General features: G+C 50.0%; 1 long non-coding RNA gene across 1 annotated transcript; it reads right to left on the minus strand.

Moving 5' to 3' along the window:
• Window positions 1-7011: 7011 nt before the first annotated feature.
• Window positions 7012-21187, minus strand: LOC120238888. The gene is made up of 4 exons (XR_005530322.1): window positions 21154-21187; window positions 18658-19011; window positions 8189-8234; window positions 7012-7485 (listed from the first exon to the last, which is right to left on the minus strand). It is a non-coding gene; the product is annotated as an uncharacterized LOC120238888 (long non-coding RNA).
• Between the last annotated feature and the right edge of the window lie 1711 nt (window positions 21188-22898).

The following is a 22898-nucleotide window of genomic DNA, read 5'->3' on the forward strand; positions in this document are numbered from 1 at the left end:
CTCTGATTTGCTCATTTTAGCCACTCTGACTGGCGTGAGGTGGTATCTCAGTGTGGTTTTGATTTGTATCTCCCTGATGAGGAGGGATGCTGAGCGTCGTTTCATGTGTCTGTTGGCCATCTGGATGTCCTCTTTGGAGAAGTGTCTGTTCATATCTTCTGCCCATTTCTTTACTGGGTTGTTTGTTTCTCGGGTGTGGAGTTTGGTGAGTTCCTTATAGATTCTGGATGTTAACCCTTTATCTGATATGTCATTTGCAACTATCTTTTCCCATTCCGTTAGTTGCCTATTAGTTTTATGGGTTGTTTCCTTTGCCGTGCAGAAGCTTTTAATCTTGATGAGGTCCCAATCATTTATTTTTGCTCTTGATTCCCTTGCTTTGGGGTATGTGTCAAGTAAGAAGTTGCTGCGGTGGAGGTCAAAGAGGTTATTTCCTGCTTTCTCCTCTAGGGTTTTGATGGTTTCCTGTCTCACATTCAGGTCTTTTATCCATTTTGAGTTTGTTTTTGTGTATGGTGTGAGAAATTGATCTAGTTTCATTCTTCTGCATATTGCTGTCCAGTTCTCCCAACACCATCTGTTAAAAAGGCTGTCTTTTTTCCATTGGATATTCTTTCCTGCTTTGTCTAAGATTAGTTGGCTGTATACCTTTGGGTCCAGCTCTGAGTTCTCAATTCTATTCCATTGGTCTATGTGTCTGTCTTTGTGCCAATACCATACTGTCTTGATGATGACAGCTTTGTAGTAGAGGCTAAAGTCTGGGATGGTGATACCTCCCGTTTTGGTTTTATTCTTCAGTATTACTTTGGCTATTCGGGATCTTTTGTGGTTCCATACAAATTTTTGGATAGTTTGTTCTAGTTTTGAGAAGTATGCTGGTGCAATTTTGATTGGGATTGCATTGAATGTGTAGATTGCTTTGGGTAGTAATGACATTTTAACTATATTTATTCTTACTATCCATGAGCATGGAATGTTTTTCCATTTCTTTGTGTCTTCGTTAGTTTCCTTCATAAGTTTTCTATAGTTTTCATTATATAGATCTCTTGTATCTTTGGTTAGGTTTATGCTTAGGTATTTTATGGTTTTTTGTGCAATGGTGAATGGGATCAGCTTCTTGATTTCTCTTTTTGTTGCTTCATTGTTGGTGTATAAAAATGCAACCGATTTCTGTACGTAGATTTTGTACCCTGCAACTTGGCTGAATTCTTGGATCAGTTCCTGTAGGCTTCTGGTGGAGTCTGTCAGGTTTTCTATGTAGAGTATCATGTCGTCTGTGAAAAGTGAAAGTTTGACTTCCTCTTTGCCAATTCTGATGCCTTTGATTTCCTTTTGTTGCCTGATGGCTTTTGCTAGGACTTCCAGCACTATGTGAAACAGCAGTGGTGAGAGTGGACATCCCTGTCATGTTCCTGATCTCAGGGGGAAAGCTCTCAGTTTTTCCCTATTGAGGATGATGTTAGCTGAAGCCTTCTCATAGATGGCTTTTATGATGTTTAAGTAGGTTCCTCCTATCCCAACTTTCTCTAGAGTCTTTATTAAGAAGGGACGCTGTATTTTGTCAAAGGCTTTTTCTGCATCTATCGACAGGATCATATGGTTTTTATCTTTTCTTTTGTTGATGTGGTGTATCACATTGATTGATTTGTGAATGTTGAACCAGCCCTGTAACCCAGGAATGAATCCCACTTGATCTTGGTGGATAATTCCTTTTATGTGCGGTTGGTTTCGATTTGCATCCGTATTCATCAAGGATATTGGCCTGTAGTTCTCTTTTTTAGCTGGATCCCTGTCTGGCTTGGGAATCAGAGTGATGCTGGCTTCATAAAATGAATCTGGGGGTTTTCCTTCGATTTCTATTTTTTGGAATAGCTTGAGAAGAATTGGTATTAGTTCTGTTTTAAACATCTGGTAGAATTCCCCAGGGAGCCATCAGGTCCTGGACTCTTGTTTGTTGGGAGATTTTTGATCACTGATTCGATTTCTTCACTCGTTATGGGTCTGTTCAGATTTCCTATTTCTTCCCGTGTGAGTTTTGGTAGTGAGTGTACATTTAGGAATTTATCCATTTCTTCCAAGTTGTTCTATTTGTTGGCATATACTTTTTCATAGTATTCCCTGATAATTGCCTGTATTTCTGAGGGGTTGGTTGTAATAAATCTATTTTCTTCATGATTTTGTCTATTTGGGTGCTCTCTCTTTTCTTTTTGAGAAGCCTGGCTACAGGTTTGTCAATTTTGTTTATTTTTTCAAAAAACCAACTCTTAGTTTCATTGATCTGTTCAATTGTTTCTTTGGTCTCTATGTTGTTTATTTCTGCTCTAATTTTTACTATTTCTCTTCTTCTACTGGGTTTAGGGCGATCTTGATGCTCTGCCTCTAGTTCCTTTAGGTGAGCTGTTAGATTTTGGACTTGCGCTTTTTCTAATTTCTTGAAATGGGCCTGGAGTGCAATATACTTTCCTCTTAGGACTGCCTTTGCCACATCCCATAGATTTTGAATTATTGTATTTTCATTTTCATTTGTTTCTATATATTTTTTAATTTCTTCTCTAATTGCCTGATGGGCCCATTCATTCTTTAGTAGGGTGTTTTTTAACCTCCATGTTTTTGGAGGTTTTCCAGACTTCTTCCTGTGATTGATTTCAAGTTTCAAGGCATTATGATCTGAGAGTGTGCATGGTAGGATCTCAATCCTTTTATATTTATTGAGGGCTGCTCTATGTCCCAGTATGTGATCTATCTTGGAGAATGTCCCATGCACACTTGAGAAGAAAGTGAATTCCCTGGCCTCAGGATGTAGAGTTCTAAATATATCTGTCAGATCCATCTGGTCCAATGTGTCTTTCAAGTCCATTATTTCTTTAGTGATTTTCTATCTGGTTGACCTATCCATTGCTGTAAGTGGAGTATTAAAGTCCCATGCTATTAGCACATTCTTATCTATAAGCTTGTTTCTGTTTGTGATTAATTGTGTTAAATATTTAGGTGCTTCCATATTCGCTGCATAGACATTTATGATTGTTAGTTCTTCCTGATGGATAGACTCATTATTATGTAATGCCCTTCTTCATCTCTTGTAATTGTCTTAAATTAAAAGTCAAGTATGTCTGATATAAGTATAGCTACTCAAACTATCTTATGATTTCCAGTAGCATGATATATATTTCTCCATCCCCTTACTTTTAATCTGAAGGTATCTTCCAGTCTAAAATGAGTTTCTTGTAGACAGCATATAGATGGATTTTGTTTTTTTATCCATTCTGCTACCCTATGTCTTTTGATTGGAGCATACAGCCCATTTACATTCAGTGTTATGAGGGTGTAGAGTCTTTGTGTCCTTTGTGGGGTTCATGTTTGTGGTGGTGTCTCTGGTATCTTTGTTCCTTGCAACCTTTCCTTCAGAGCCTCCCTCTCAGGATTTCCTGTAGGGCCGACTTAGTGGTGACAAATTCTTTCATTTTCTGTTTATTTGGAAAGACTTTTATCTTTCCTTCTATTTTGAATGACAGGCTTTCTGGATAGAGGATTTTTGGCTGCATATTTTTTCTGTTCATCACATTGAAGATCTCCTGCGCTCTTCAATCCAGGCCAGTCCCAGTCTCCAAATCCCAGTCCACGCGCCCCGCTGAAATTGCCATAGACACAACTTCACAGTCGGTCCTCTCAGGGCAATTCCAAGCCTCCTGCCTCGCTCTGGGGGTGGAGCCAGAATTGCTGCTGCCTTCTCTGGGTCGGGCTGGCGAGCATGGGTGGGGGTTTGCCTGCCGGGTGCGCCGAGCCTGCTGGAGAGAGGGAAACCAGGTCCCTCTGCGTCTCATCACCAGAAACACGAACTCACGTGCAAATCTCACAGTTTATAGCTCTTTGCCTTCCTTCTAGAGTTCCAGCCAGCCAGGAGCACGGACGCCCGGTGCCCGTGCGAGGCTCCTCCAGGGGTCCAAGCCAGCCAGAAGGACAATGGCGGCAGGCACGCCGCTACTCTAGAAGTCCAGCTGCCAGGAGCCAGCACAAAGAAGCAGTCCGCGCGCACAGCCCCTCCGGGACGAGTTGGCACCCGGGGACCTGGCGCGTAGGTATTTGGCGAGCACGGTCTTTCTATACGGAGGTTTTTCCCCGAGCGGAGGTTTTTCTGTTTTGGGCTCTCTCTTTTTCACCTCTCGCTCCCCACAGAGGGGGATCACCCCCGTCCCTGGAGTCTCCGATCCCTGCCTGATTTTATCTTCCCCAGTTCGCACTCACGTTAGAAGCCTTTCTCGGTGGATTTTGCGTCCTTTTTCTCCCAATCTCTTGGGTTTCGTAAGGTTTCCTATGGCTTCAGATCTTTTCTGTGTGAGGTATGGGTGCGAGTGCAAGTACGGAGCTCCCTACTTCTCTGCCATCTTGCCCCTCTCCTACTCTTTCTATCGAGTTTTTCATTTTAGATACTGTCTTTTCACCTTCAGAATTTCTACTTGGTTTATTTTCGTACTTTCTTTCTGTATATTGATATTCCCTATTTATTTAGACACCATTTTCCTGGTTTCCTCCAGTTCTTTCTCCATGGTTTTCCTTTAGCTCTTTGAGCAGATTTAAGATAATTGAGTTACAGTCTTTTTAAAACCTTTTGTAATGTTTTATTTATTTCTGAGAAAGAGAGAGAGACAGCGTGAGCAGAGAGAGAAGGAGACAGAGAGAGAGCTCTAGCTGTCAGCACAGAGCCCAGTGCGGGGCTCGAACCCACAAACCATGAGATCATGACCTGAGCCAATGTCGGACACTTAACCAACTAAGCCATCCATGCGCCCCAGTTAAGGTCTTTTAATAGTAAATCCAACATCTGGGCTTCCTCGGGAACAATTTCTATATATTTTTTCCTGTGAGTGAGCTATCCTTTCTTGTTTCTTTATATGTGTTGTAATTTTCTGTTGATAACTGGACATCTTGAATATTATGATGTGGTAACTCTGAAAATCAAAATCTCCCTCCTCCCAGGGTTTGCTGTTGCTGCTTTTTTTGTTGTTGTTGTAGGTTGTAGTTGTTTAGCGTCTTCTAACTTTTTCTGCAATACTACTCCTTGTCATGTGTGGTCCCTGAAGTCCCAGTTGTGCTAGCTCAGTGCTCAGCTAGTGGTTTAACAGAGAGGTCATATGCCTGAAGCCAACATAATAAAATAGTCTCCCGGGATTTGCAGATCGGTTCTGTGTTTGGGCGCTCCCTCCACGCTTGGCCAGGCCATTTCAATCCTGCCTTAGTCTTCACTTCCAGCTTGAGCAGAGCCTAAAGGTCAGTCAGAGATAGGGACAACTGGGTGGCTCAGTTAGTTGAGTGTCTGACTTCATCTCAGGTCATGATCTTGCAGTCTGTGGGCTCAAGCCCCACATCAGGCTCTGTGCTGACAGCTCAGAGCCTGGAAAACTGCTTCAGATTCTGTGTCTCCTTCTCTCTCTGCTTGTCCCCCAATTCATGCGCACGTGAGCGTGCACTTTTTCTCTCTCTCTCTCTGTCTCTCTCAAAAATAAATAAAAAACATTAAAAATTTAAAGACCAGTCAGAGACAAAAGTGTAGGGTCTTCCCCAGACTTTCCTGAGCATCCAGCCCTGGGCACATGTGTGGCCTCCTAGATCCTTCAGGAAATGTGGGAGCGTTCATAGCCTGATTCCCTTATTCTTACCTTACCCCAGCCTCGTCCTACCCTTCAGTCTGTTTGCTGTCTTTGCTGCTGTTACCCCTTGCCGCACGCAGCTACAGCTGATCTATCTGCCTTTCAATGCTTCTGACAAATGCCACCCAAGCCTGCTGCAGCCCCAAGAAGGTTCTTGGGAAAGTAGAACAAAGTGCTGAGCAAGACCTCTGGGGGGCACCTTCCAGGCACACAGCCATACATCTAGGGGACCGAGGCCAGTACTGGCCCTTCTGGCACCAGCAAGTCACCCAAGGAGCACAGGCCAGCTCCCCCAAAGCCACCAGGGAGCTGGGACTTGCGGGGCTGTGGGTGGGTAGGTTGAAATGCCACAGGACCGTCATCCTCACATTCAGGAACTTCTTTCTTCATAGAAAATACCCCTGATGGCTAATTCTGTATTAGATCGGAATTTGGAAACATCATTTCTGATCGTGTTTTCCAGCTCAGTCGGTGTTTGAGATGGGGAGCAGGGGGTTGGAGTGGCCAGTCTGCCATTTTTTATGTCATCACACCCTGGGCTTACATTGTGAGACCTCTGCTGGCTGCTGCATCAGCAGGACTGAGCTGCGGTGATGAGAAGAGTCACCAGGGTGCCCCCAGCCAGGACAGAGGCAGTGAGAACGGGCAGTCGGATGTGGCACACTGAGAAGGTATGGACAGGGGTCTGCAGGCACGTTGGAAAGCAGGTCATGAAAACTCTGGATCTGCCATAACCTACCGGACTCCCACGGGAGCCTCCTGACTGGCCTCTCTGATCCCAGCTCAAACTCCTGTCACCCACTCTCAGCAGAGAAGCCGGCACAAGCCTTTCAAACACCCAATCAAGTCACATTACTCCCGTGCTCCAGCGTCTCTTCTCAGCTTCTTACCACGGCCTGCAGAGCCCTGTACAATCGGACTCCTTGCACCCCCTCTGCCCACCCCTCCTAACCCACTCACTCTGTTCCGTGCTGGCCTCCTTGCAGCCCCTTGCACTCACCATATAAGTTTCTGCCTCAAGATCTTTGCACTCGTGTTCCCCTTGGAATACTCTTGGCTCCTCCCCCTTATGCACCTAGGCAAATGGCACCTCTAATAAGGTGCCAGCTTTCAGCTGCCTGGTGCAAACAGCAGGTTCGGCCACTCCCACTGCCCTGGCCTCCCTGCTCCCTGTGCCCCCCTTGTTCTGCGTGCTGCCACAGATCCTGTCTTCATAACATTAAAGTCATTAACTTTTTAAAAATGTTTTAACATTTATTTATTTTTGAGAGAGGGAGACACAGAATCCGAAGCAGGCTGCAGACTCCAGGCTCTGAGCTGTCAGCACAGAGCCCGACACGGGGCTCGAACCCACGAACCGTGAGATCATGACCTGAGCTGTGAGATCATGGCCTGAGCTGAAGTCGGACACTCAACCGGCTGAGCCCTCCAGGCGCCACTGGCAGCTCTGTTATTTGATCGCTGTCCTTGCACATCCCCTCACCCCACAGGATGCTGGTGCTGTGAGCACGACACAATGGTTTTCCTCACATCTGTGTCCCCAGCACTTGCACGGCGCCCGCAGGCAGGATGGTTTAGTGTCTCTTTCCTGAGGTCACAAATTAGACAGTCTCATGAGAGTTACAGCCATTCTGCTCAGAGACTCCACCCATGAGAAGGGAGGAGAAGCCAGCACACCAGTGATGGTTTTCAAAGGACAGACCCCACACTGCAGACAGGCCCAGGGAGGGGTCAAGTGGTGTCCTCAGGACACGTGGGCATGATGGCACGAGGGGACCAGGCAGCTCACAGCCCCATCAGAACGATCTGCCTTGTCGTTTCTTGGTCCACCTAAGGCTTCCTTTGAAGAAAAACAAAACAACACATTCCTGAGCCTTAAAATAACGTTGGAAAAACAACCAGTCCACAAAAATTAACTCGAAATGGATTAAAGACTTGAATGTCAGACCTGAAGCCATGAACCCCTAGAAGAACACGTGGGCAATACCTCTCACATAGCGGTCTGGGCGAGGGTTTTTGTAGATGGACCAAAAGCAAAGGCAACGGAAGCAAAAATAAACAAGTAGGATGATATCAAACTAAAAAAGCTTCTGCACAAAAAAGGAAGCCATCAGCACAATGACATCTCTCTGCCAAATGGGGGGATGATGTCTGCAAGTCATGTATCTGAAAAGGAGTTCATGTCTAAAGTATACAGTGAACTCCTACAGCTTGATAGCAAAAACAAAACAAGAATCCCAAAAGACAAAAAGCAATCAAATTAAAAAATCGGCGGAACAATTGAGCAGACGTTTCTCCGAAGAAGACACCCAGACAGCCAACAGACACATGAGAACATGCTCAACCTCGCTGATCTTCGGGGAACTGCAAATCCAAACCACGATGAGACACCACCTCACACCTGTCAGAAAGGCTAAGTTTAACAGGAAACAACAGGTGTTGGTGAGGGTGTGGAGGAAGGGGAGCCTTTGTGCACTGATGGTGGGAATGCAGACTGGCACAGCCGTTCTGGAGAACAGTGCGGAAGGCCCTCCAGAACTTACCCATAGAGCTCCACGTGATCCAGCGAGTCTACTTCTGGGCATCAATCTGAAGAAAACAAAGACACTAACTCGAAAAACCATCACTCCTCCCCCTCCCTCCCCGTATTCACCACAGTAGTATTTACAACGGCCAAGATAGGAGGAAGTCAGGTGCCCATTGATGGATGGATAAAGAAGACAGACAGGTAATAGAAAGATAGATGATAGATAGATAGATAGACAGATAGATAGATAGATGATAGATAGATAGATGATAGATAGATAGATGATAGAGAGAGATTAGAAAGATATAAAAGATATATCTATACATATACATCTATATAAATATATGTCTCACAACACAACACAAACACACACACACACACACACACACACACACACAGTAGAATATTATTCAGCCATAAGAAAGACAAGGACCATATGATGCCTCTTACATACAGAATCCAAACACAAAACAGAACACACCAAGGCCACAGACACAGAGAACAGATTGCTGTTGCCAGAGTCAGCGGGTGGGGAGATGAGTGAATTGTCTTTTTGTTTCTGTTTATGTAAGTTGAATAATAAAAGAGGGGGGAAAAAGAAAACAGCTGGTCAACCCTCCAGGCAGAGGTGGTACCTAAGTCCTATGCTCTGGCTCCTGTTTGGGGGGGGGGGGGGCTGCCACTGTCCCTGGAGGTCCAGAGCTCTGCTCCCTGATCCCAAAGTCCCCCGTGAAGGGGTAGAACAAGGCTTCTGTGCAGTGCCCTCCTGCTCCCACAGTGTGGAGTCCGAGCCCATAAACATCCGCCAAAAAAAAAACACAGAGCATCCTCATGACATAAAACAGTTAAAACCAAGAATTCACCGCCTATTTCCTTTCTCCTGGGGACCCTCTGGCATCTCTCCGCTTTCACCGTCCTTCCTTAGAATTAAGTTTAATGACTGGCTGTGATTCAGGCCGCGCGGTTGCAAAGAGCTGAACTTCGATGTCACGTTTTTCATTGGCTTCCTTGCATTGGACAGATTTATACCAAGTTTAGACTCTTCTCTGCTGTGTTTACAACAGATGCTAGAGAAATAAGCCAGGAAGGGGGAAGCAGACATTGCTTGTCTGCATAAACTTCCATCCGCTTCCCCAGTAGAGGCAAAAACCCTGCAGGGCGGCAGCGCAGACCCCACAGACACGCACAGGGGCCTCTCCTATTAAGGACACACTGAGGGGATGAGGCCCCGGTGGCTGCCGCCTGCCCCGTCCAGCTCTTGGAGGCTGGGTGGGGTCTCCGGGAGGGCTTCGGCTCCTCACAGGGTCCCCGGCCCCCTGTGGCTCCTGATCCTTCACTCAAGGTCCCCTGAATCTGTCCTCCCCTCCCTGCCCCTCCCCGCCGGTGCTCACCCCCACTCCCTCAGCGCACGAGGTGTCACTGGCATGTTCAACCCTCCTTCTGTTCAGAAGTCAAATTGTTTCATGGAGTTTCTGCTAGACCTGAAATCACGCATTGGTGACGCAGCCTTATGGGGGTCCTGTCGAGTCACTCTGGCTAACTGGACTGTCACTCGGGGGAGTGCGCATCAGCCCAGAGCATTTGTGGCCACCCAGGGGTATAAGCCCTGGCGGCAGCGCCAACCTCTGCCCCGGAACTGACAGGCCCCTGGGTGTGCATGGACGGTGGCCTGGAGAAGAACACACCGAGCGAGCCCGGATCCGTCCAGTTTCAAGGCTAAAGGAAAACGTCCTGCTCAGAGTAGTGTCTCCATCCTCCTCATCCCCGGATGAGCCAGCGCACACCCGGGCCTCGCGGTCAGGCGCAGAGTAAGGGGTGTGTGTGCTCTTGAAGGCATTCCACGTTGATCTGGGATGCGCTCACGTCCGCTTGAGGGGCGCCCTGGGGGCCGGCAGATGCAGACGCTTTGTGGCCTGCGCCCAGGTCTCCCGGACGCTCTCCTTGGAGCAATGACCCAACAGCGGCTTTGCCCCGACACAGACCTGCAGACAAAGCAGAACTGTGCACCCGGCGGTCAGGGAGGCTGCAGGGAGTGCGTGTCTCCCCAGGAGGTCACAGACCCTAAACCGCGAGGGACCCAAGGCCCATCTTCCCTGAGGGCGCGAGCAGTTCTCCTGGATGAAAAGACGGCCCTCCAGCCTGTATGTTCCCACCGTCGAAAGTCACATCACCTGCTCTCACCTCCCAGATCCCTGTTAAAGACCTTCTTGCCTTGACGTTGCTTAACCCTTTCGAGGCTGTGTCTCCTGGACCCCATTTGGACAGAGCACTTGGGGAGAAGGCCTGTGGGGACAGCGCCCCAGGTTCGGGCGGACCGTGGGGCCGAGAGCAGGACAGGAAGCACCCCCCCACACTCGACAGCCGGCTTCTGCCTCTTTACACTTGGATCCTGTGAGTCTGGGGGTGGTTGGGAAGGGTCTGTGGTTTAAGCACGTAGGGACAGGGGAGGGCTCGTGCGGGGCACCTCGAAGCCCTTGGCCCACCTGGCTCTGCAGCCCCACACGGTCCCCGTCCAGCCCTACGGGGGACAGGAGGACCCGTGTCCACACGGCTGTGCAGAGGTCACCACAGAGCGGGCCGGGGTCCCTGCCGGGCCCGAGGGGAGAGTGACACACCTTGGGTCTCACCGGCACCCTCCACATTCCGCCCTGTGGTCATGCAGGTGTCTCCCAGAGCCTCAGCCTGGGCAGAGCTAGGACGGCTCCCCAGGTGCATGCGGGCCGCCGACCAGCCATGCAGTGGCCCCACCAGACTCGCCGCCCCTGCGCTGCCCCCGGGGGCCTTTCAGCTGGACAGCAGCTCCACGCTGCCCTTCTGTGCTCTGGGCGCCCCTCAGGCCACCACGTGCCCTCTGGCCGGTCCTCGGCCATTTTTCCCATCCCCTTGAGCACCCAGCCCTCTGTCTGCCCGCCGGGCCCCATCCTGGGCTCCTGTGGTGGCTGGAACTTCTCTCCACCCCAGAAAGCTGCCTGGGCCCCACAGGTGGGACCCGACACGCACCTTGGCGTGAGTCTGCTCCTCGTCTTCCAGACAGCACAGCGTCCTGTCCGCTGACAGGTACACAGCCCGCCCAGCAAGGCAGGGGGGAAGCCAGAAGAAAGACGCCAACACCTCGACGGCCCTGTGAGCCCTCGGTGGCTCAAAGGAACTCTGAGCCTGGGGACCATGGTCAGTGTCACGGGCTTGCCATCCACAGGCCGTGATCACATGCACCCGGGGCTTACCCTCCGGGCCTTCATTTCTCCTTCTTCACATGGGACAACAATGTCCCTTTCTCGCCACAGGAAGGAGTCACGGAAGGAGTCACAGAAGCGACACACCACGCCTGGCATGCGCCAACACCCAGCCCCTCCTCCTTTCTAACGGGTTCTAAAAGCGACCTTCCTCCCACTAGGAAGCCTGGATCGGGACAAGCAGGTCAGGCACAGCTGGCGGGACGCGGAGGGTCTCACGCACAGGCAGGGCCCCATACGGCTCTTTCAGCAGGTGCAGAACAGGGAGGTCCCCTCGGGCTCAGATGGTTTGCTACATGCAAGCGCGGCAGGAGGAAGAGCGGCCAAAGGTCCTCGTGTGGGCAGCCACCAGTGAGGGGACACAAGGCAGCTGTGTCACAGCTGTGCCCGAGGGGGGCAGGTGGAAGGTCTCATCCCTCCTCAGAATCTGGAGAGGCCGTGAGGAACTCTCATGACAGCCCCCTCCACCCAGGGAAGCGACTTAAAGATGGCAGTTCCCCACAGGTCCCCAAGATCGATCCCGGGGTCTGAGAAGACCATAAGACATTCTGCAAAGACCTGCGTCCAGCCACAGCCCCTGCCTTGCGTGTGGCCCATGCAGTCACCCAGGCCCCAGGGAGGAGCCAGCCACCTTCCGGTGGGACAGAGCACACACAGAACAGCAACCAGCAGGACCCCACGGTGAGGGCCTTGCTCAGAGCTTGGCATCTCCTCCCAAGGGCACCAGTCGCCCTCTGAGAATTAGAAGCAAAATAACCACCTGGGGCGTCTGGGTGGCTTAGTCGGTTAAGCGTCTGACTTTCGCTTAGGTCATGATCTCGCGGTTCGTGGGTTCGAGCCCCGCGTCGGGCTCTGTGCTGACTGCCAGCTCGGAGCCTGGAGCCTGTTTCAGTCTGTGACTCCCTCTCTCTCTGACCCTCCCCTGCTCACGCTCTCTCTCTCTCTCTCCCCTAGAAATAAATAAAAATATTAAAAAAAAAAAAAGAAGCAAAATAACCACCTAACCAAGCTGGCACTGGGTTTGACTGTTATTTTTTCTGAGAGCAGAAAGCGCTCTGAAGAGAGTGACTATTCAAACCATTACTCAATGCAGAGGGCAGATTTTTTTATGAAATAATATTAAATAAGAACAGATATTAAAGTTGGCTCCATTTCATATCCCAACTAAATGCCATTAAAAATGAAGCAGCTAAGAAAACATTGTTCCAGCTCTTCTTACCGGGTTGTGACTCTTCTGGGCGGCACTGCGCTTCCTAAGTTCTTTGTAGGCGGACACATCTTTATCCTGCGAGAGGCCAGCTTTTCAGCAGGTGCTTGAGAAGGAGGGGGCTTTTTGCAGGGGGAGGGCGGGCAGCTACCAGCATAGAGTCCCGAGGAAGCTGGAGTTCAGGGCAGGGGACAGAGGCTCACTTCACTCAGTATTTACTTGGTGCCGCACAGTCAGATCAGACTTCGCAAAGCGGGACCTTCTGCTCCCGCAGCCAAGAGCCCAGGGGCTGAGAAGGGGCCAGGCCTGTGCGGGGTGGCCACCGGACACCATCAGGGACACCTGCCCTGGACGGGAGGACAGCCAGCCCAGGGTCCCCCTCCCCCGCCCCGGGAGGGCTGCCAGGTGGGCGTGAAGCCGGCTTCCAACCCCTGCTGCCCCGCTGCATCTGCCCAGAGTGGAAGCAGGTGAACCTGAAGTAAATGAAGAAGCAGCCTCTATACTTTGGCCCCTTTGCCAGTGAGGAAAGGAGGCCCCAGAGAAGGAGGCTGTGGGGCACCCAGGTGGCTCAGTTGGTTGAGTGCCCCACTCCTGATCTCAGCTCAAGTCTTGTTCTCAGGGCCATTAGTTTGAGCCCCGTGTTGGGCTCCGCGCTGGGTGTGAAGCCCACTTAAGAAAAACTTTATGGAATCTTCTCAGCCGCCATAAGAGAGAAAACGGGCACTGAGGTTGTTTTCTCTGGTTTGCTCGTGCTGACGACGGACATGCTGACCTATCAGCCCACAGAACATTGTTGTCCTGAGGACTCTTCTTGGTTTCATGGAATCAAGATTCACGATGTCAGGAAGGAACATCTCAAAGCTGTTACACACGCGTCCTGGAGAGGAGCCCAGCCGAACTCCTGAGTTTTACAGTTAGTTTTCACAGACCATCTGTGAGGACCCCGCATCGGATCCCAGCCCCTCCCTGGGAGCAGTGCCCCAGGCCGGTGGCTCCAGGACTCCAAATCCACACAGGCCCAGAGCCCACTGGCCGGGCTCCTCCACCTTCCCCCCACCCCCCAGGGATCCCCTTCCAAGAACACATGACCACATCTCATCCTGGAGCCAGCTGGGCCCATTCCTGCCTCAGGACCTTTGCATGACTGAGCCTTCTGGACAGGCTATTCAATGGTCCTCTGTCACATTTTGGTTTGTTTGCCTGTCTCCCCAGCAGAAAGCAAACTCCTGAGAATACCAGGCCTCCTCCTCTCTGCCCTCCTGCAGCCACTCAACGAGCAACTGTACCAGGCAGCATTCCAGAAGTGAGTGAGCGGGGCGGCAGCCCCGCCTCAGGGAGCCCATGCTCTGGGCACTGGGAGACCAGAAGGCAGGGCCACGGGGAGAGGCAGCTATAGCCCGCAGTCTCGACAGCCCGGGTAACCCTCCCCAGGGAGGCCAGCTGACCTGCCCGAGGTCGTAGCCCCCAGCTCAGTCTCCACCGTCAACACAGGGTCGGGGTGGGGGAGACACAGACGACGGGATTTGGGTCCTGCCCCAGAGGACAGAGGTGCCTGAGGCAGGTGGTGGAGAAGCTGTGACTCTGAGTCGGGGCCAGGCCAGAGCACCCATGGTGCAAGGAGGGAGGGAGGGACGGCCCCACGGCCGCCGCTGGGGCAGGGAGCCTTCCCAGGGGACAGCCTGGGGCTGGGACTGCTGGCCCCCCACCCGGGCTCTCACACTGCTCATGTCCCTCCATGCCCGACCTCCTGAGGGGCCTCAGGGGCACCCCGGGTCACAGCCAGAGCGTGGCCTCCCTGACTGTGACCTCCTCTCCCCAGCACCCCTGGAGCCGGCTCCGAAAGGGACCGCCACGCGCAGGGCCATCCTCTTCCCGCAGACTCTGCGTCTACACCCGCATCCCAGAAACACCAGCCCCTCCTGGGGCCTCGCTCCTGCTGCTGGGGCTCAGGCCGCACCAAACCCCCTCCTTGGCACAGCCCCGAGGGAGGGTGGGGGACTGGGGCAGCGGACACACGGTCACGGGAGAGGCTAGTTAACCTGTGTCCGTGAGCGGGGCGGACTCTTCGATCATAAAGAGCCGTGTCCCAGGTCAATAAAACTCCAAAAGGATGCAGGCAGACGCTAAAAGGAGGCCAGCGTGTGTCCACCTCGTCTGGAAAGCCGCATGGCTCACGCGCTGTTTGGTCATAGGCCCCGGGCTTCGGCTGGTCAGCGATGGGATGGAGAGCCCAGCCCGTCCACTCCCCTGGCCATCCGCAGGTGTGGCCGCACCCCTACTCCCGCCAGTGAGCGTGCCCGGAAGCCGCGGGCCTGAGGGGCCCCTTGGCCTGGGGGCGCCCCAGCATCACTGGAGAGGAACACCCTAAGGACCGTGCCCTTAGAGCCCGGAGAACCTGCCTGTCGCCCAGGCCCCCGCCTGTGTGACTCTCCTCCTTCAACTTCAATCTAACAAAACAACGTGAATCCTCAAAAGCTTCCGTGACATGAAGAGCAGATACAATAGCAACATCCTAGCCCGTTAGGACTCAGAAGATGGAGTGAACCCGACTGACCTGTGAGGAGCCGGGCTCCCGTGCAGCCAGCACAACATCCAGAGAAGCTTCCAGTGAGCGCACTCGCGGCAACCTAGGGAATGGGGATTGCGGAAGCCAACACCTTCCACAAACACCGACCCCGAAATAAGAGTCATTGTAAATACATTTATACTCATTACTTTCTTTAGATTTTTTGAAGGGTAAGTCAGTGTGCAAAAAGGAGATTTTATGAAAGCGCAGGGACAGGACCTGTGGGCAGGCAGAGCTGCACTGGGGTCCTGACGGGTCACCCATTACATACCCTCAGGTTGGCGGGGGGCGGGGGGGGGGGGGGTCAGTCTATAAGGAATTTTTGAAGCAAGGTTTCCAGGACCTTGAGGGCCNGGGGGGGGGGGGGGGGGGGGGGGGGGGGGGGGGGGGGGGGGGGGGGGGGGGGGGGGGGGGGGGGGGGGGGGGGGGGGGGGGGGGGGGGGGACAGGGATAGTCAGTCTCTAAGGAATTTTGGAAGCAAGATTTCCAGGACCTTGAGAGCCAGGCTGTTGCTAGGGAAACGCCATTTACTACCATTTAGTAAAACCTCCGTCCTGAGCCCCCTCAGATGGATATCAGGGGCCTTAAGGCTGGGGTGTGATTGCCGCAAATGTCCTGGGGCAGCGGAGATAAAGGAAGTAGACTCAGGGTCCTGGAGGCTGGGACAATGTTAAGCCAAGATTCCCTTCTGCCTCCAGCAAAGTGTCATCAGGAGGCAGCTGAGCGCCCAGAGGGAGGTCACTCTGCCTGTTTCAGGGACTTGTCAATAGGCCTTAGGCTGTAAGGGAATTTTTCATTTGCCTTAGTTTCCCTCATCACCACAGCATGCACTTAAACCGCCTTCCTTTGTTCTTGGGTGGCAGGGAGTGTCCACACAGATCCCACCTGGGTTAGCCTGCACTGTGCCCTCAGCCCGCCCCATGCTCCCTCATCAAGACCACCTCCATGCTTCCCCACTGTGTCTCAGGGATATTTTTACTTCAAATCCTCTGTGGGGAGGTGGGGCACTGTGATTAGGGCCCCTAACGGGCTAATAAGTCCGGGTTCGGGGCTGCACACCAGCCAGAGCCCAGGACACCAGGGGAAGTTCCATGCAGGAACCCTATCTGGAGCCCCTTCCCCCTCCCCAGGCAGAGGCTGCGGGGAGTGGGCTCATCAGCTTTACAGAACTTTGGCCTTGGAAGCAGCGGGATGTGCACCTCATCAGGCTAACTGGAATCCCAACACTGGCAATATTGGAATTTAGGCAAGGTTTGCAGTTCCCTTGAAAATGTGTCACCCGACGCTGGTGGGGCGGCACTGTAGAGTCCCCACGGAGAGACCCCTGCCCTGCTGGGTTCCCTCTCCACTCCCTGCTGGGCTAGGGACCCACTCACATCTTCCTGGTTTGTTGGAGAAGGCACCCGCTCTTGCTCTTGCTTTATTCTATACATTTCGGGGGGTCTCTTTGCATGCTCAGACCCACTGAATTTGTGAAGCCACCCGTGCCCTCGTTTTAAATAAATCTCATATTATGCTGGAGGGGAGGGGGAAGGCGGAAGCCACGCGAGAGGGGGTTGGAGGGAAGCCATAATCCGAAGTGCGTACACAGCCTTTATTTTCTTTAAATCCCTCACACTAAATTAATGAAAATTATTTCTTGCATCTCAACAAAACAACCTATCTCTGTCCATTAAAACTGCCTTGCCTTGGGGCGCCTGGGTGGCTTAGTCGGTTGAGCTTCCGACTTTCGCTTGGGTCATGATCTCGCGGTTCGTGGGTTCCAGCCCCACGTCGGGCTCTGTGCTGACTGCCAGCTCAGAGCCTGGAGCCTGTTTCAGTCTGTGACTCCCTCTCTCTGACCCTCCCCTGCTCATGCTGTGTGTGTGTCTCTCTCTCTCCTAGAAATAAATAAAAATATTTAAAACAAAACAAAACAAAACAAAATAACTACCTTGCCTCGCTCCCGGTTACGTGCAGGAGCCCGGACGGCCGTACATGCGTGCACACTCACAGACTCACACACACACACACACACACAGTCTCCCAGTGGCACACGCTCACAAGTTCGTGCATACACATGCACCTGCACCTGCGTGTGCACACGCTCACACCCGTGCACACGCTCCCCCGGAAGTGTGTTTTCAGTGCAAGGGGGAGAGTACTGGAAATACGGCCTCCCGAGAACCCTTCCGCCTGCTCTTTAAAAGCAGCTGAGGTGCCCACACAGAAGGACAGACTGCCTTCTGAACACTTGCCCAGACACTCTTCTATTAGTCTACACTGCCGGCTCCCAGTCCAGCCCGGACCCCCACTCGGCAGACCCTCTCCACGGGACCCGGGGAGCCGGACCCTCCTAACGGCACACAGGTGCATTTGCGATGGGCTCGTCACTGGGGGAGGTCCCGCACACCCTGTACAGACGCTTGGCTAAGAGACACCCTCCAGATTAACACTTATTATGGAAATAATAATCAAGGGGAAACAAATGGACGGCCTGCCTCGGGGGTTGGGCCCTTGTGACTTTGCTCTGGCTGCGGGAGCAGGGGCGGGGCTTCGCTGCGCATGCGCTTCCACAGAAAGCCCTTTCGCCCACTCGGGGCCCCTGCCGCCCACGGTCAGGGGCGGGTGGTCCATGCCTTTAAGAACCATCTGCTTGGAAGAGACAAGAGGGGCAGCCTCACAAAGCAGTCCGTGAGCCGTCATGGGTAACTCCCAAGGGTAACCGCGCCCCCTCCCCCAGCGCTCTGGTCGGGGGCAGACCCGCATCCCAGCCACGCTCAACACCTTGCCAGGCTTCACCCTGTAACATCTGGCTTCCTTTTTTATCCTGTGTCCTCAAATTCAGAGAGTAATTGCAACTTCCTCAGTCTGGTGAAGAACGGTGGCCTCTGCATCGAGGAGAACTATTTGAAATCGCCCTGGGGAACAGCGCAGAGAAGGCAAGATCACCAGAGACGTGGGTGGGGGTGGGGGACCACTCTGGGCCAGGAAACCACAGAAAGCGTCCCTGGTGTGGCAAACACCCATTTTAATGTAAGGGAACGCCACCGAGACTTCTACAAAAGTGTCGTGACTCCAGAACATAAGTCACGGTGGCCAATGGCTACGCAGGACCATGGGATAGACAGAGACGTGTCAGGTCAGAGGAGGTCGGCTGGGGTGCTGCAGCACGTCTGGAATTTATTATAAGTAACAAATATGAATGAGCAGGCTGCGTCTGAAATACCTATTGGGGTTTCCAGCAACTAGACCTCCAGGTGGATCTTTGAAAACCCACGCAAAACATTAGAAAGATAAAGAAAAAAAAAGTAAAAGGGAAAAATATTTGCAACCTGTAGCACAAATGATTAATAACCTTAAAACGTGGAGTTTCTTCTATAGAGAAGAGAGAAATGAACAAGAAATCCACAGGAAAGTGGGCTAAGACGTGAACAATTGACACATGAGTTGGATGTGACCATCAAGTACAGGAAAAGATGTTCAATTCACTCACTTACACACAGGGTTCTTTTTTTTTTTTCAATAAATGCCGTACACTCTGTGAATGTAAATTCCTTTCCTTATGATTTTCTCCATACATTTTCTTTTCTCCAGCTTACTTACTGTAAGAAGAACGTATACAGTACATATAACACACAAATATGTGTTAATCAATGGCTTATGTTATCGATAAGGTGTCTGATATCGGTTGACGGTAGGCTATTAGGAGTTAAGTTCGGGGGTGAGGGGGAGACAAAGTTATACGTGGAGGGTCAGCATCCTGAACCTCTGTGCTGTGTTCAAGGGTCCAGTGTACACTGAGGGACCACTTCTCACCCATCAGACTGGCAAAAATCCAAAAGACTGACCACCTATAACAAAGTAAGACAGAGCAGAAAATGAATAAGTCTGCCAGGAGGAGGAGATTTAATGGGTTGGCATGTGGGGGGCGGGAATCTGGGGGACCCTGAGGGGCCAGCACATACTTCCTGCCAATTCTCCTGCTTGAGAATCTGCAAATAAAGAGAAAAGTCCCCATAGTTCTGAGGTCTTTAGATCCAAAGGTTTTACTCCAGAAAGGAGTCTCGTGTCACTTTTAAGGTGTTTGAGACCAGAAATGAACTGCAATTATGTAACATGGAGACCTGCCACGGCCCCCCCTTAACTCTGGATGGACTGCAGTGAAGCAGTGACGGGCTGCTCCCTGAGGCCCCCTAACAAAGCGCAGCGCATACCCTCCCCACTGTCCTTTATATTCAGAGTCAAGCATATAATCAAAACTTATCAGATGTTCAGAGAAACAAGAAAATAAGGTCCACACTAAAGAAAGCAGGCTATGGAGGTACACTGAGGCATGACACCGATTTGGGGAACTGCAGACAAAGATTTTACAGTACCTGTTAACAAATATATTACAGTAACTAAATAAAAACATGAGGATGGATTAAAAGATGGGCAATTTCAGCAAAGAAATGAAAACTACAGAAAAGATCCAAATGGAAATTCTAGAATGAAAAAAATAGAATACCCAAAATTAAAAACACATTCAGTTGGTTTAATAGAGGCCGAACAAAACAAAACAATCAGTGAACTCAAAAATAAGTTAATAGAAAGGATTCACATGGAAGCACGGAAAGAATAGAAAACAGCTATTGCAGCTTGTCCCAGATGTAGACAATATCAGACGTGGCTGTGTTCACAGAAGGAAGGAGGTAATAGAGCAGCCGTATCTAAACAGATAACAAGCAAGAACTTCTCGACATTGTCAGTTGCCAGGGCAACAGTTCAAAAGCTCAACAAATCTAGGATGGAGAAACACAGAAAATCTACACCAAGCTACATCCTAGTCAAACTTCTGAAAACCAAAGAGAAACTGGGTAAAAACACCCAGAGGGATAATAATTATATTCCATAAACAAAAAGAGATGCAAGTGGCTTTTCCTAAAGACAAAGGAAACAAGAGTGAGGAAAATGAAGTATCTTTTTTTCAAACACTGAAGGTCAATATTTCCAACCCCAAATTCTACAATTCGCAAACATATCCTTTAGAAATGAAGTTGAAGCAGGTCATTTTCAGAAAAAAAGGAAGCAGCAGGTCTATACTGAAAGGAACACCACAGGGGGACCTTCAGGCCATCGAGATTGTCCAAGATGAAAGCACGGGTCTCCTAGGAGGAACACTGTGCACCAGAGGGAGTCAACATGTAGCCAAAGACAAAACATAAAAAGATGTATGTCAGACTATTAATTCTTTAAAAAATGTTTTTAAGGTTTATTTATTTTTGAGAGAGAGACAAAACATGAGCAGGGGAGGGACAGAAAGAGAGAGGGAGACACAAAATCTAAAGCAGGCTCCAGGCTCTGAGCTGTCAGCACAGAGCCTGATGCAGGGCTCAAACCCACCAACCATGAGATAATGACCCGAGTCAAAGTCAGACGCTCAACTGACTGAGCCACCCAAGCACCCCCAGGATATTAATTCTTTAAAGCAAAAGTAATAACATTGTACTGTGTGTTTTATAACACTTGTGGAAGCAAAACATATTATCTCAATAGCATAAGAGCAGATGGAGGCTCCGGTAATAGAATTACGCTGTTCTAAAGCTTTTACATGGAGAAGTGGTCCGATATGAACTCACAGTACCCTGAGAAAGGCTTAGTGTAGTAATTATAATGTCTAAAATCAATAATCAAAAAAATACAAAAAAGCCAATAGAGGACAGGAAGTAGAACTTTAAAAGATATTTAACGAATCCAAAAGGATGTAGAGAGAGAGAAGCAGGACAAAGATTCAATGGGACAAAGAGAAAGTAAACAGGAAAACGGTAGACTAAGCCCAGTCATATGAATGATGATATTAAATGTTAATTAATAAAAACAGTCCAATTAAAAGACAGAGATCAGTGGACTAGGCTCAAAAATAAAAATAAAGACCCAACCACCTGCTATATAAATGATGAACTTTAAACACAAACACACCATTAGGTTTAGATTAAAGGATGAAACATATATACCTGGTAGACACTGATTATAAGAAGATAAGATGGAAAACTGAAGGAAGGAAGAAATCAGAAGAATTATGAGACTATATCCAAAGGAACACTAAGTATATTAAAACAAGAACATCAACATGTTCTGAGACTTGGAATCTATAGATAGGATTAAGAGACATAATAACAACAATAGCCCAGAAATCAGTGCAAGCACAAATAGAAGTAAACTATCTGAATGTGCTTTCATTGCACAGAAATAGGATAAAAGTATCAACCAATACTAGAACTGTATAAATTAAGAAGACCTTCGTAGTTTCTAGGGAGCACTGCAAAATGACTAAAGGATAACTTTGAAACCAGAAGGGGGAGCAAAGGTACAATCATAGAAATTAACAAGTGAAAATTAACAATTCTGGCTTCCATGGAGTGAGGTTTCCCAAGCTCCTCTACCAGCTGCTGACCACAACTAACAGGGGTAGTAACTACAAGTGGCTCAGGTAGAGGGGAGACAAAGCATGGAAAAGTTGCCTGTGATGGAGTGTTTCTTGGTGAAATGATTCCTCTGACCTCTCTTAGTGCTGCCCCAAGCGCAGAAGAGGCAAAGCTGGCTTTCTGGACAGAGGAACTGAGAGAACCCACCCCTCAAGCTAAGAGGGTCAGTGGGAAATGCCCGTTTTCTTCCATTCTCTTCACTCTGAGCTTTGCCCAAAAGTGTGGCCCCGACTTGGACCTACAGCTATGGTCATACAAGAAGCCATAAGGCTTCTGGCCAGAGATGAGGAAAGAGACATCTCAGGGCCAGAGATGGTGGGCGACCCCAGAGAACAGCTACGTCTCAGAAGTGCCTGCTTCTGAGCACGAACCTTCACGAGCCTCCGGCTCTGCCGAGGGGCACGTGAGTAGGATGGACCCAAGGCAGCACAGCAGAGCTCTGAACATAGAGCCCAGATTAGAACCACTGGCCGCAGATGGGGAAACAGAACTTGTGACTGATAGCCAAACCAATACCCCACTCAGAGAAACAAAAAAGAGCATCGGCATTCCCCCAGAGATGATAACAGGACTCTGCACAGAAGTCTGAGGAACGTGACACTCCCCACAGCGAGGACACAGTCAGAAACATCAAGGGAATGTGAATCAACTCCGGAAGAAAGACAGTGAACAGAGGGCAGCCTCAAGGCAGCCCAGACGCCGACATGACCAGACTTCCAGCAGCTTCTACCACCACGCTCTGAGAGGCCAAAGGAAAAACTACAAGTGAAAGACAAGATTGGAGTTCTCAACAGAGATAGGAAATGTAAAAAAATAAAATAAAATAACCCAATGGAAATCAGGGAAGAGAGAAATGTAGTAAGTGAAATAAAAACTCACCAGATCAGCTCAGTAACAAAATGGACGTCAGCAGGGAAGAGTTTGTGAATTTGAAAACAGGGTAGGTAGAAATTACCCAGTTCAAAGAACAGAGAGAAAAAGAACGCCAAAAACGGTGACAATGGTAATCAACATAATGTGAGAGAAAGAGGAAGAGATTGACATGGAAAAAAGAATTTGAAAAAATATTAGCTGAAGACTTCCCCAAGCTGGTGAGTAACCCAGACTTACAGATGCAAGAAGTGAGAAACATCAAGGATGTTAAAGATAACCTCAAATGAAATCATACCAAACATTTCCCAATCCAAACGCAGAAAACAGAAGATAAAGAAGAGAGATGAAGGAGCTGGAGAATGTGACACATTTCATGACAGGGAACAGAGATGCGTGTAACA

Source organism: Hyaena hyaena, unplaced genomic scaffold (genome assembly GCF_003009895.1).
Source record: "Hyaena hyaena isolate Hyena2069 unplaced genomic scaffold, ASM300989v1 scaffold_218, whole genome shotgun sequence".
NCBI lineage: Eukaryota > Metazoa > Chordata > Mammalia > Carnivora > Hyaenidae > Hyaena > Hyaena hyaena.